The following is a 14,674-nucleotide window of genomic DNA, read 5'->3' on the forward strand; positions in this document are numbered from 1 at the left end:
AAGATGGTAATGTAATTTTCATAGCCTTTGAGAAACTGTGTGTCTGCTTTTTTGTGGTTTATCATAAAAGTCATTCTGCATGACAATTAGTTAAGGTCACCTAGCATAAAGCTTAATTCCATTTCCACCAATGCAGACATTGTGGAGCTAACTCAGAAATATTTCTATTGTGACCATATTTTATTCAAATTATATAATATAAGATTTGCTATTGAGCCTTCCAAGCCAGCAGTCTAAGCATCGTTACTATGGTGACAATGTGAAGAGTGGATTAATTAAGTTCTGAACAGATGCTGTGAAGTATGTAGTGTCATTTGTGCTTTCTGCTTGTAATTAAAGAATATATTTGTCTGTGACAGAGAAAAGAAGAACTTGGCATCCTTATTGTTTGACAGCTTTTCAGGTAAAATGAATTGCTGATGAATGAACAAGTTATTTTCCCTCCAGGCACACAGAGAAAAAGTGTATAAACAAAGACTTTCACAGTCAGCTTCCATCTTTTGTTCATTATGTATTGTGTGAAACGACTAATTGAATGAAAAAATACAAACCTAATACATATGATTTATACTTACAGTAGCTGGGGGCTCCAAAGAACCAATATGTCCGCAAGAGAGACAATAAAATGCAACATTAGGTTTGTTAGGAAAAAAAAATCAATATTAAAGTCCCTGAATTTCCCATATATGATAGAATCATAGAATACTAGGTCTGGAAGGGACCGTGAGAGGTCATCGAGTCCAGTCCCCTACCCCCATGGCAGGACCAAATACTGTCTAGACCATCCCTGATAGACATTTATCTAACCTACTTTTAAATATCTCCAGAGATGGGGATTCCACAACCTCCCTGGGCAATTTATTCCAGTGTTTAACTACCCTGACAGTTAGGAACTTTTTCCTAATGGACAACCTAAACCTCTCTTACTACAGTTTGAGCTCATTGATTCTTGTTCTATCCTCAGAGGCCAAGATGAACAAGTTTTCTCCCTCCTCCTTATGACACCCTTTTAGATACCTGAAAACGGCTATCATGTCCCCATTCAATCTTCTCTTTTCTAAAGTTAACCCAATTCTTTCAGCCTTCCTTCATAGGTCATATTCTCTAGACCTTTAATCATTCTCTTTGCTCTTCTCTGGACCCTCTCCAATTTCTCCACATCTTTCTTGAAATGTAGTGCCCAGAACTGGACACAATACTCCAACTGAGGCCTAACCAGTGCAGAGTAGAGCGGAAGAACGACTTCTTGTGTCTTGCTCACAACACACCTGTTAATGCATCCCAGAATCATGTTTGCTTTTTTTGCAACAGCATCACACTGCTAACTCATATTCAGCTTGTGGTCCACTATAACCCCTAGAACCCTTTCTGCTGTACTCCTTCCTAGACAGTCACTTCCCATTCTGTATGTGTGAAACTGATTGTTCCTTCCTAAGTGGAGCACTTTACATTTGTCTTTATTAAACTTCATCCTGTTTACCTCAGATCATTTCTCCAATTTGTCCAGATCATTTTGAATTATGACCCTATGCTCCAGGGTCATAATATTATAAACTTAATATATAAAGTTTAGATTCCATTCTATTTTGCTGAAGCCTGTAGCAATACTGCTGAGTTCAATGGGAGCCATTTCAGAGCAAGCACACATGGCAAAAGCAGACAAAATACTCCTATATTTATAATAAAAGTTGAAATGTCTAGGACAATCATCACCTACAATTGTGACTTTCAGGGTTAGGCAGAGAAAATGAGGAATTCTTAGGGCTTAATGAAACAGCAAGAATATTGACATGCAGAAAGTTATCAAAAATAAAATATTTCAGTTAAACAATTTCCATCCTGGGACCTATTTCTGAAGAACTATCCCATCCCTGGCTCTCTAACCATAATTTTATATCCAAATCTGTACCCAGATAACAATCAAGATGTTGAGAATATATTTATGAAATGGAATTAATTGTGCCTTGGAAAGCTGTTTGAATTATTTGTGTAACTGTGGTGATCTGCCATTTTCTTTCAGTCTGTGAGAAATAACTGCCACAGAATCCAATAAATGTTGAAGCATGCCTCATTCCCAGGTGTTCAATTCCCCCTTTCTCTCTCCAATTTGCCTGCTAAATCTGCTGCATTTTCCACCCCTACCTTAATATTCAGGGATTATCTGGCATATTCTCATGGGAAACATAGCTTCCTTAGGGTTATGGAAATAATTAGAAGAGATTAAGGTCTGCTGTTTGAATGAGTCTAGATTTATTTCTCTTTTTCTCGTTGCTAATGAGAAGCTTGCTTGGTCTTTCTTTGATTTAAAAATCTGTATTTTTTTTCCATAAAGTACCATCTGCTCCCAAATGAAAAAAAAATGTGAGTGAAAGCTTAAAAAGACAAAAACTGCCAAATGTTTTTAGGACTAATACAATTAAGTACGTTTTTTAGAAAAATCTTTAAATAAAAATGATTGAAATAGACTGGAGATGTTTACTCAGCTAAAGTTTCTCCAGGAAGAATCAAGGGAATCCTTAGTAAAATGCACCCAGTGCGTGCCCTGAAGTTCTTGACAGGTATTTTAACATTGTTGCATTTGTGCACAATCAGCACTACTTTCTATTCTCAACTAGACCCTGATTTTGCACCATTAAAGTCCCTGGGAATATTGCCCATGACTTTCCTGATAGTAGGATTAGTAGATCCCTGCAAATCCACGGATATCTGCTTTATATCTACAGGTATATCCATGGCTCATTTTTGCAGTTACAAAATTTGTAGTCACATCCACACCTGGATCGAAAACCCTGCAAATTTGCAGATATCCACTGTATATCCAAGGATACCCGCATCCATGGATGCGGATATCCACAGCTCATTTTTGCAGAAGCAGATACAAAATTTTATATCCATGCAGGGCTCTAAAAATTAAGCCTCTAGGGCACTCACTGTGAATGCACAGTATAATTTTTTCAAACATCTAGTGCAAGTAACCACAACAAATATTTCCTAAGCACATCTAGTCTAGCCACTTATTTCAGGGGAACAAAATAATTTTCACTCAGACAAGCATTTTTCCTGTTGCAGGGTATCTTCTACCATTTGATTGCACATAACCAATCTGTGTTGTATAATGTAAAAAATATAGCTGCATTGTCCCATCAATAGGATGGAGTCCAGTTTTTCAGATGAAACTTTTTCAGCAAAAATTGAAGATTTTGTAATACCAAGACATTTTGTGACTGTGTGTCTATTTTTCCTAATTGTTCATGTTCAAAAAAGAACCCCCCAAAAAATCTGACTAAAGTGGAAATGCCTCATTTTGACATTTCTGAAATGTTTTGATTCAAAATGACTTCACTTCAGAATTTTCTTCAGTTTTATTTTCTGCATCATCAACATTATACATTTTGTTTTGGGTCAAACCAAACATTTTGTTCAACCCAAAACATTTTTGACTTTTCAATTTGCTGTAAATTAAATAAAACAAACAAACAAACAAACAAACAACTTTACTTTCAGGTTGACTTGATAGGATTCAAAATAAAAAAATGGCAGTGAACTAAAAATAGTTTGCACAAAGCTCTATCCTGAAGCAATGCAGGAAAGAAATTGTGCTTGTGTGGAGTGGCTATGTACAGTCAGATGGAGTATAGGATCTTGACAATATGTAAGGGGGGGGGGGAAAGCTGGAGCTGTTGTGGCCTGAACCTCCTTGGTGCCCAGGGGAAGAGCCAGGGTTTCCTACCCCCAGAGAGAGGGGAGTTGGTGCACGTAGTGAGCATGGGGTGCAGCCTCCTCTTAGGTAATTTTGACATTTTATATATAATTGACAAAAGTCATCAATATATCCTTAGTGGTGCTTCTTTAAGTTCTTCACTATACATTGCATTCAGTGGTTTGCTATTAGCATTTGCTTTGAAGCTACAGCCCTAGAGGAAGCCATAAACCCTTGTACAGTCATATGCCGGAACTAGAGTCTCTCTTGCAATGTGTGCATATATTAACTCTGCACCTATCATAGCTCTGGATGCCTCTCAGGCTGGAGGCAGTATTGGTTGCGAAACCTCCCTTTGAGGTATCTGCAGGGGAATCCGATGTCTTTCATTGAGTCAAAAATTTGCAGAACTGGAGTTAATATCAGAATATACTTGAAATCATTGACCTCTCTCTCATACTCTGGCTCCATGTCCATTTGGTGACCTTTAGTGATGCAAAGGACTAGTTGATTATGGATAGCCTGTCGACTAGTCACTTCCCACCCCCACCCCTGCTGCCAGTTGGGGTGTCCCCAGGCTGCACACGGCGTTTCAAAACGGCAGTGCTGCATGGAGCCTGGGATCAGAGGGAGAGTCTCCAGCTGATCATGGGCTCCATGTGGTGCTTTCGCCTTTGAAGTGTAGCAATAGTTCTATGGCTGTTTATGGCTTTAAAGGGGGAGGCGCCCTATCAATTAATTGAATAGTCGATGCAAAATTAATTGACTCTTCGATTAGTCAGTTACATGCAATTTAACATCCCTAGTATGCTTGTGGAGGCGATAGCTATACACCTTGCCCATCTCACCAAAGCTAGGTATGAATGTGCTGAAGTAATTCAACATGCGCAGCAGCTTTTGAATTCCTTTTTAATTTTCAGCTCATGGCATGTTGGTTATTGCTTGAATCTTTGATTCCTTATGCAAGTTTTCCTTGGAGATCACTCTCGTTCCAAAGCATATTACTTCCATTGTTTGAAACTGACATTTGGCCTTATTCAATTTAAGGTTTTTAGCTCTTGCAATTTCCTGCACTCCCTGAGTTGTTCCTGATGTTCAATAACAGTGCTGCCCCAAATTATTATACCATCAATGTACACTTTTACACCTGCTAAATCCACTAGCATCTGGCTCCCTGTGCAGTGAAATGCTTCTGGAGACAAACTGCTGTCGTGCCTCAGTGGGTCATAACTACAAATACTTAATTCAGGATAAGCAGCCGAGAATAGGGGCAAATACGCTCCAAAACTGATGGTGGTTCTTCTATAAAACATACCAAATCCGCAACAATAGTAAACTTCTGACTTACCACTGCGGCTAACAAGCCACCAAAAATGCAGCCTCCTTAGGTATCCCAGTCTGGTTAATGAAACTGATTTTTAATAACTCATTATTAAGTCTGGTGCCTGGATGTAGAATCTGAAGTAGCATTTTTATCTATGGACACAAACATGGGTGGCGGGTACCTTAGGCATGGAAAGGTGTTGTCTTTCCAAAGTGCCTGAGGAGGCACACCATAGAATCATAGAGCTGGAAGAGACTTCATGAGGTCATCAAGTCCAGGCCCTGCCCAAGCAAGGACCAATCCCAACTAAATCAACCCAGCCAGGGTTTTGTTATGTCGAGACTTAGAAACCTCTAGGGATGGAGATTCCACCACCTCCCTAGGTAACCCATTCCAGTGCTTCACCACCCTCCTAGTGAAATAGTTTTTCTTAATATCCAACCTAGACCTCCCCCACTGTAACTTGAGACCATTGATCCTTGTTTTGCCAGCTGTCACTACTGAGAACAGCCACTCTCCATCCTCTTTGGAGCCTCCCTTCAGGAAGTTGAAGGCTGCTATCAAATCCCCCCTCACTCTTCTCTTCTGCAGACTAAACAAACCCAAATCCCTCAGTCTCTCCTCATGGGTCATGTACTCCAGCCCCCTAATCATTTTGATTGCCCTCCACTGGATCCTCTCCAATGCGTCCTCATCCTTTCTATAGTGGCGGGCCCAGAACTGGACACAATACTCCAGGTGTAGCCTCACCAGAGCCGAATAAAGGGGAATAAATCACTTCTCTAGATCTGCTGGCAATGCTCCTCCTAATGCACCCTAATATCCCATTAGCCTTCTTGGCTACAAGGGTACACTGTTGACTCATATCCAGCTTTTCATCCACTGTAATCCTCAGGTCTATTTCTGTAGAACTGCTACTTAGCCAGTCGGTCCCCAACCTGTACCAATGCTTGGGATTCTTCCTTCCCAAGTGCAGGACTTTGCACTTGTCCTTGTTGAACCTCATCAGATTTCTTTTGGCCCAATCCTCTAATCTGACTAGGTTGCTCTGGACCCTCTCCCTGCCCTCCAACTTAGTGTCCCCCTAGCTTAGTGTCATCTGCAAAATTGCTGAGGGTGCATGCATTCCATCCCCTCATCCAGGTCATTAATAAAGATGTTGAATAAAAGCGGTCCTAGAACTGATCTTTGGGACACTCTGGTAGAAACTGACCACCAACCTGACATCGAGCTGTTGATCACAACCCGTTGGGCCCGACATTCTAGCCAGCTTTCTATCCATCTGACAGTCCATTTATCCAATTCATACTACCTTAACTCGCTGGCAAGAATTTTGTGGGAGACTGTATCAAAAGCTTTGCTGAAGTCAGGGTATATCACAGCCACTGACTTCCCCATATCCACAGAGCCAATTACCTCATCATAGAAGCTAATCAGATTGGTCAGGCACGACTTGCCCTTTGTGAATCCATGTTGACTGTTCCTCATCACTTCCCCCTCTTCCAAGTGCCTCAAAATAGATTCCTTGAGGATCCCCTCCATGATTTCTCCGGGGACTGAGGTAAGGCTGATTGGTCTGTAGTTCCCTGGATTGTCCTTCCCTTTTTTAAAGATGGGCATTACATTTGCTTTTTTCCAGTCATCTGGGATCTCTCCCGCTCTCCACGAGTTTTCAAAGATAATGGCCAAAGGCTCTGCAATGACATTTGCCAACTCCCTCAGTACCCTTGGATGCATTAAATCCAGACCCATGGCTTTGTGTATGTCTAGCTTTTCTAAATAGTTCCTAACCTGTTCTTTCCCCAAGGGCTGCCCACGGCCTTCCCATACTATGTTGCCTAGTGCATTAGTCTGGGAGCTGACCTTGTCTGTGAAGACAAAGGCAAAGAAAGCATTGAGTACTTCAGCTTTTATCACATCATCTGTTACTAGGTTACCTCCTTCATCCAGTAAGGGACCCACACCCTCTCTGATCACCCTCTTGTTGTTAATATGCCTGTAGAAAGCTTTCTTGTTACCCTTCACATCCCTTGCTAGCTGCAGTTCCAATTGCGCTTTCGCCTTCCTGATAACTCCCCTGCATTCTCAAGCAATACATTTATACTCCTCCCTAGTCATCTGTCCAAGTCTCTACTTCTTGTAAGCTTCCTTTTATTATTTAAGCTCACTAAGAATTTCCCGAGTAAGCCAATCTGGTCGCCTACCCATATTTGCTTTTCTTACTGCACATGAGATGTTTTCTTCCTGTGCCTTCAATAAATCTTCTTTAAAATACTGCCAGCTCTCCTGGACTCCTTTCTCCTTTATGTAAGCATCCCAGGGAATCCTGCCCATCAGTTCTCTACTTTGATGAAGTCCAAGGTATGTATTTTGCTACTCTTCTTTCTTCCTTTGATCAGCATCCTGAAATCTACCATCTCATGATCACTGCTTCCCAGGTTGTCACCCACCTCTACTTCCCCTACTTGTTCCTCCCTGTTTGTGAGCAGCAGGCCACGCTGCGCACAGCTCCTGATCGATTCCTTCAGCACTTGTACCAAGAAGTTATCCCCAACATTCTCCAAAAACTTCCAGGATTGTCTGTGTACTGCTGTATTGGTCTCCCAACAGATGTCATGGTGATTGAAGTCTCCCATGAGAACCAGGGCCTGTGATCTGGAAGCTTTTCTCAGTTGTCTGAAGAAAGCCTCATCTACCTCATCCACCTGATCCGGTGGTCTATAGCAGACACCAAACAAAATATCACCCCTGTTGCTTCCACCTCTAAACTTAACCCGAAGACTCTCAACAAGCTTTTCTCCATTTATATACTGGAGCTCTGAACAATCATACTTCTCTCTTACGTACAATGCAACTCCTCCTCCTTTCTCCCCTGCCTGTTCTTTTCTGAACAGTTTATACCCTTCCATGACAGCGCTCCAGTCATGCGAGTCATCCCACCAAGTCTCGGTTATTCCAATCAAATCATAGTTCTGTGATTGGGCCAGGGCTTCTAATTCTTCCTGTTTGTTTCCCAGGCTTCTTGCATTTGTGTACAAACACCTTAGATAACCAGTTGATTGCCCTACCTTCTTCATTCGAATCAGGGGTACAAGCAACCCCTTTGTTGCTCGTACCTCCTTGTGTTTCTTCCTAGTATCCGACTTCCCCACTTACCTCAGGGCTTTGGTCACTGTCCTCCAACAAACCTAGTTTAAAGACCTCCTCACTAGATTTGCAAGCCTGCCCGTGAAGATGCTCTTTCCTCACTTGTTTAGGTGGATCCCATCTCTTCCTAACAATCCTTCCTAACAGACAGCTAGGGGGTCTTTGGGCAACCAGTTCAGCATGGGAAAGTCCACTGTTGGGGCCCTCCTTATGAAGGTAAGGCACTCTCAGGCTGCTGATTGTGCGAGGAGCTGGGGGAGGGGGCATGGAAAGGGGGATGGGATGGGGGGAAGCCCCATCCCTGGGGGGTTCTGCTGTCCCAGCCTCACAGCCCTGCTCATGGGAGGATGGTCTCATAGGGGGTGGCTCCTGGTGTGTTTGGAGGGGGAGGGGCGGGAACCTCCAAAGGGTTCAGGCATTCCCTCTCATTCTCTGTTTTGTGTGTTTCTTTGTTCCCCTCTGCAGGTTGTGAGAGCCATCAACTCTGTCCTGCTGTGCAGGGTCATCCACCTGCCATTGTCACAGGATTTGCTGCCCTGGGGTTCCCCAACTGCAGGGAAGCCATCAATGGAACCCACATCCCAATCTACGCACCACATCATTGAGTGGCCCAATACATAAACTGCAAGGGCTATTTCTCCATGGTGCTGCAGACCCTGGTCGACCACCATGGACAGTTCACAGACATTTTTGTCACGTGGTTGGGCAGGGCACACTCTGCCTGCATATTCAGAAACTCCTGCCTCTACTACAAGCTGGAGGCTGGGACATTCTTCTCCCAGTGGGACTTCCTCATGGGGGACTTAGCTCATGAAGCCCTACACTGGCCACCTGGACCACAGAAGGAAACAATTCAATGTGCAACTCAGCCAAGCCCAAATGCATGTGGAATGTGCCTTCAGCCACCTCAAGGCAAGGTTCAGGTGCCTCTTGACCCGCCTGGATGTGGGGGAACACAACAGCCCTAAGGTGGTCACGGCGTGTTGTGTTCTCCACAACGTGGAGAGGAAGGGGGAGGCCTTCCTACCTGGGTAGGGGGCATAGGCTGTCCAGGAAGGGAGGGCGTTCAAGCAGCCGTAGAGAGCTGCCATCCCCTAGGTGCGCATCCAGGAAGCCCTGAGGGAAATTTTCTCTCAAGGACCCCAGTAACTCTCCCCAGGAACTCCCCACTAGGGGCCTGTACCTTGACCCCGTATGCCTTTCCCACCACAGCCCCTTCCTTCACCTCTTCCCTGCACAGTCAAGAAAAACACGAGTTTGGACTGGAACAAAAAATTAGTATTTTTTTAAAAGTAACTGGGGAACAGGGGGGCTCAGGGCTGGGAGTGCCACCTTGGGTCCAAGGACCTTGGTGAACTTGGGAGTGGATGGTGCCTGGGACAACAAATGGGTGGGCAGGATGGGGGGTTAGAACGGGGTCGGGGATGGCAGGGAGGAAGGGGGAGAGGGCATAGGCATAGCAAGGGGAGCTGTAGTGGGAGAAGCTGGGGTGGGGGCTGGAGCGGGGTGTGCCATCGCTTCCCAGCTGGTTGCACACATGCTTTTGCCCTGCCGCACAAGCTGGTCCCACATGCAGTTCTGCCACTTGGCATCATCTGGGACCTTGTGAGCCAGGGTCTCATGCATGTCATGCATGACAGCCACATGCTCCCTCATGAGGTCGTCATGCATCCTCCTGCACTTGCAGCTCCCCTGGGATCAGGCGGCTGCCTCTGATGGTGTCAGGGCCGGATTAAGGGGGGTGGGGGCTAGCTGGGCAGCTGCCCAGGGCACCAACCTATGGGGGACACATGATAGCAGCTGTAAGGGGTGCCGTGCGCCCGGCTGTGTGGTACCCCTTAGAGCGGCCGTCAGACACCGCGCGCCCGATGGTAGCTGTAAGGTGCGCAGCACGCTGGGGGAATGGGACCGCGCATGCGCCATGCGCCTCAGGGCGGAGCTGCGCATGCGTCGCACACCTGCTGCCCTGGGCGCAGGAATGGCTTGAGCTGGCCCTGGATGACATGGATCGCCCCTCAGCACCAGCTGGTCTGGCTGTGGAGAATAAAGAGGGAGAGGCAGTCAGTCATCCCTGCACGTAATGTCCCTGAGGCCGTGCCCTCCTCTGTGAGCAGCAAGCAACAGTCCTTGGAGCAGAGGAGGAGGATGTCGCAGGAATAAGGCTATGTGTAGCCTGCACAGCAGGCCCTGCCTCACAGGGCCCGAGGTGCCATGGGGACCATGCTTCCCGTTTTTCCAGACACCCACACCTGCACCTGAAAGCGCTGTCTGCAGTAGTGGGTGTTGGCCTCACATGGGTAGGCACGCCCATGTTCTGTGTGTGACACTCCTCAGTCTGTGTGGGGTCGTACATGCACCCTTGTCCCCAGCCTGCTTCCAATGTTGGCAGGTGGTGGGAGGGCATCCAGAATGAGGGTGACTGTGCTGGCCGTATACTCCTCATCCTGCAGCTGCTGGTCGTCCTACTTGTCAAGGAGCTCTGGGCAGGTGACCACAGGAGTCTTGAGCCCCAAGCCCACCACAACAAGTGGGGAAAGGGCTTCACCACCCCCTACAATGCGGTGTAGCTCATTGAAGTAGGGGCATTCGCGTGGTCTTACCCCGGCGTTGAGAGCTGCGCTCCCTGGCCCTGGCATAGCTCCTTCACCTTGCTCCTTACTTGGTCCAAGGTGCAGGGGTGGTGTCCCCTTATGGCCAGAGCCATCCAGCCATAAATGTCCATGTTGCACCTCCGGGAGTGGAGATCCTGCAGGGTTCCCTCCTCCCCATACAGCTCAAGGAGGGACAGGATCTCCACCTTGGACCAGGAGGGCTCACAGTGTTTGGTGCCCCTGGGTGGGTCCTGGGAGCCCTGGTGATGCTCCCTGTGGGGGCCAGGGAGGTCTCAGGGGGTTTGTGGCTAAGCCATAGCTCCCAGTGTGGATGGCAGGAAGAGACATGTGGTCAGGTGCTGCTGTCCGGCTTCCTTACACAAGGCTTTTCCAGAGTGCGTGCAGCTTTAAGAGCTGGCAGGAGACAGGAACTATAGAGTTCTGATTACTTTAGACAGAGTGTCCACCAAGGCATCTGTGTTATTTCCTGGAGGCCTCTTCTTTCAAAAGAAAACCCTCTTCCCCATTCACACATACCTTTTCCAAAAGAACTCTTTTGGGAAAAGGCTTCTTCCTCATAGAAAGAGGTTTACTGCTGTTGGAAAAACCCCTCTGCTCTTTAGACTTTTTGTCAAAAGACCACAATAACATTAGGGATGTAAGTGAAGTTTTTTTGGAAAAATGGCCGTTTTTCCAAAAAATCTCTGCAGTGTAGACATATCCTCAGTGTTACCTTTCACTGGGACTTCCAGCAAGCTATGCCTTCCACTCCTGGTAACATGTACACTAGTATCTTACCAACAGAGACCTTAATCATGAACAGTGTTATTAACAGAAAAGAGGCAACAAATGTTCTACTGCTCTGTGTAGCTACAACCTGAGACTGATTTATCCTGGGCTGTGTTTTCTTTGCCCTCAGCACAAAGTATGTCCTATAACCAAAGATGGCACAGAGCATACAGGAATTGTAGTATCTCTACAGTTCCTGGAAAACTTATTCTATAGATACAATATTGTACACCCAATACAGCTAGGAGCCTAGGAAGCTGCAGTTTCAGTGACCCTGGAGGATCACAAATCTTGCTGGGGATTTTGATCATAGCTTAACATTCCCTAGACTCTTCCACATGTATGAGCACAATCTAGTTCTTCCATGGATCAGACGGGTATAGCAATTTTCTAATCAGCACAGAGGAAAGATACATTCTGGATTGCAGTGAGTATAAAACGAGTATAAAGAAGCAGCATTGCTCTCTGCTTGGATCAAAACTGAGTGCTATACTTAAGAGGGAATTGAAACAAACAAAAAAAGCACGAGACTTCCCTTCAGCTTCAAGGCTACTGTACCTCAACCAGTTTCACGGGTTTAAAATGGTTATTTGCAGAAGATATTTTACACCTTTCAACTGTTATATTTGCCATTCATCTAATGCACAAGAGCATTCTTCTATGGGCAAAGGGTTACTTTGGGGGACAAAAGTTCAAAGGCACTTTTAGCCAAAACAAAATATAGTTGCATGTCCAACTGTACGCTTCCAAGCATCTGAAGGACCTGATTCTGCTCAGTTACACCAGTTTAAGTCTGGGATAGTTCCTGTGAACTCAAGTAGTTGGGCCTGATCTACACCATTGAAATTGAGAGCAGAATTTGTACATTATATTTTGCCAATTTCTAACTATACTCCAGAAACCCATTTAGAAGAAATGAAACAGCAAACTGTGTCCATGTATTTTATACAGACATTTTCAAGATCTGTCTCTGTAAAACAGCACAAGGCAAATTTATCTTAGTGTGATCACTGGGGAAAAATGAATTAATGATCATTGTTTCTGTTTTGGCCATTCTTAGCTTTGTTGCCTTTGAATTGTGTCTGAAAATAAATACCTTTCTTGTTTTCCCCTTGTGACTGTCAGGAGATCCGCTTTTAGGTGGTTTAGTGAGAAACAAGCCTCTGTTGACAGTGTTTAAGGAACATGATTAATTGCTTGTGAGAAAGGCTGCTGGGTGCCTCAGCCTATTACCTAGAAAACCAGAGCTCAGTGGCAATGTTGTGTCTTCTGATGTGTGACTGCTCCCAAAATGCAAAAGAAAAAGTCTGAGCCATGACATTCTACAATCAGGCAATTACAGCACAGCTTATGGTTTCATGTGCAGCTTCCACTTTCATAATTGCAAGTGTGTGTGTCTGCCTTGGACACTTAATACTGTAGCTTAAGTTTTAAAGTCTGTGGACCAGATCCTCAGGTACCTGATGGCTGCTTTACAACGCTCCAGCTGCACAAAGCAGTCCTAACACAGCTTAACCTGGTGGTACAAATATCAAAGGAGATAGAATGCTCTCCCTACTAGAACTTTGAGATACTGTTGAGGTGTATTGTTTTAGCCATAGCAAGCTAAAGGCAACTCTGCTGGAGTTGAGTTTACACAAGAATTAATTTAGCTCAGTGCTTTTACCCAAGAAGTAGGGACAGGAGAATCAAATGATAAACTTGCTGAATTTAAATATCAGTGAAGGTGAATACATAGCCACCCATCCCTGGTGCAGTCTGGTGTATTAAGTCCAAAGCTATTAACACAACCTAGTCATATCCACCATTAAAATAGTATTAAACAAGATTAAGGATTTGCTATGCAGACACCTCTGCCTTCTTAGTTACATGGCAAACACACCATTAAGTGTCCTTCTAACTTTGATTAAGGACATACAAAAGATGGAAATATAGTTAAAAGGTTTGAAATGTAAAGTATTAAATAAGGCTTTTGTTTAACAGCAGCCTTTATTACCTTTCCCTTTAGCTGGAGAGAGTTATTTAAAAAGCAAGTCCCTTGTTTGACAGTGTGTTAGAAGGTAACAATATATACCTCCAGACCAGTGGCACTGCTATGGGCACCTGCATGGCCCTACAATACGCCAACATTTTTATGGCTGACCTGGAACAACGCTTCCTCAGCTCTCGTCCACTTATGCCTCTTCTCTACCTACACTACATTGATGACATCTTCATCATCTGAACCCATGGGAAGGAGACTGTGGAAGAATTTCACCATGATTTCAACAGCTTCCACCCAACCATCAACCTCAGCATGGACCAGTCTACACGGGAGGTCCATTTCCTGGACACCACGGTGCAAATAAGTGACGGTCACATCAAAACCACCCTATACCGAAAGCCTACCAACCGCTATGCTTACCTCCATGCCTCCAGCTTCCATCCTGGACACACCACACGATCCATTGTTTACAGCCAAGCACTGAGGTACAACCGCATATGCTCCAACCCCTCAGACCGAGACCTACACCTACAAGATCTTCAACAAGCATTCAGTAAACTACGATACCCACACGAGGCAGTGAGGAGACAGATTGACAGAGCCAGACGTGTACCTAGAAGCCTCCTGCTATGGGACAAGCCCAAGAAAGAAACCAACAGAACACCACTGGCCATCACCTACAGTCCTCAGCTAAAACCTCTCCAATGCATCATTAGTGATCTACAACTCATCCTGGACAATGATCCCTCGCTTTCACAGGCCTTGGGAGGCAGGCCAGTCCTTTCCCACAGACAACCTGCCAACTTGAAGCATATTCTCACCAGCATCTACATACCGCACCATAATAACTCTAACTCAGGAACCAATCCATGCAACAAACCTCGGTGCCAACTCTGCTCACATATATACACCAGCAACACCATCACAGGACCTAACCAGATGAGCCATCCTGTCACTGGTTCATTCTCCTGCACATCTGCTAACGTAATATATGCCAACAATGCCCCACTGCTATATACATCAGCCAAACTGGACAATCCCTACGTAAAAGAATCAATGGACACAAATCAGATATTAGGAATGGCAATATACAAAAACCTGTATGGGATCACTTCAGTCTTCCTGGACACACAATTGCA

This window comes from Pelodiscus sinensis, chromosome 6 (genome assembly GCF_052426305.1).
Source record: "Pelodiscus sinensis isolate ZL-2025 chromosome 6, ASM5242630v1, whole genome shotgun sequence".
Classification (NCBI taxonomy): Eukaryota; Metazoa; Chordata; order Testudines; family Trionychidae; genus Pelodiscus; species Pelodiscus sinensis.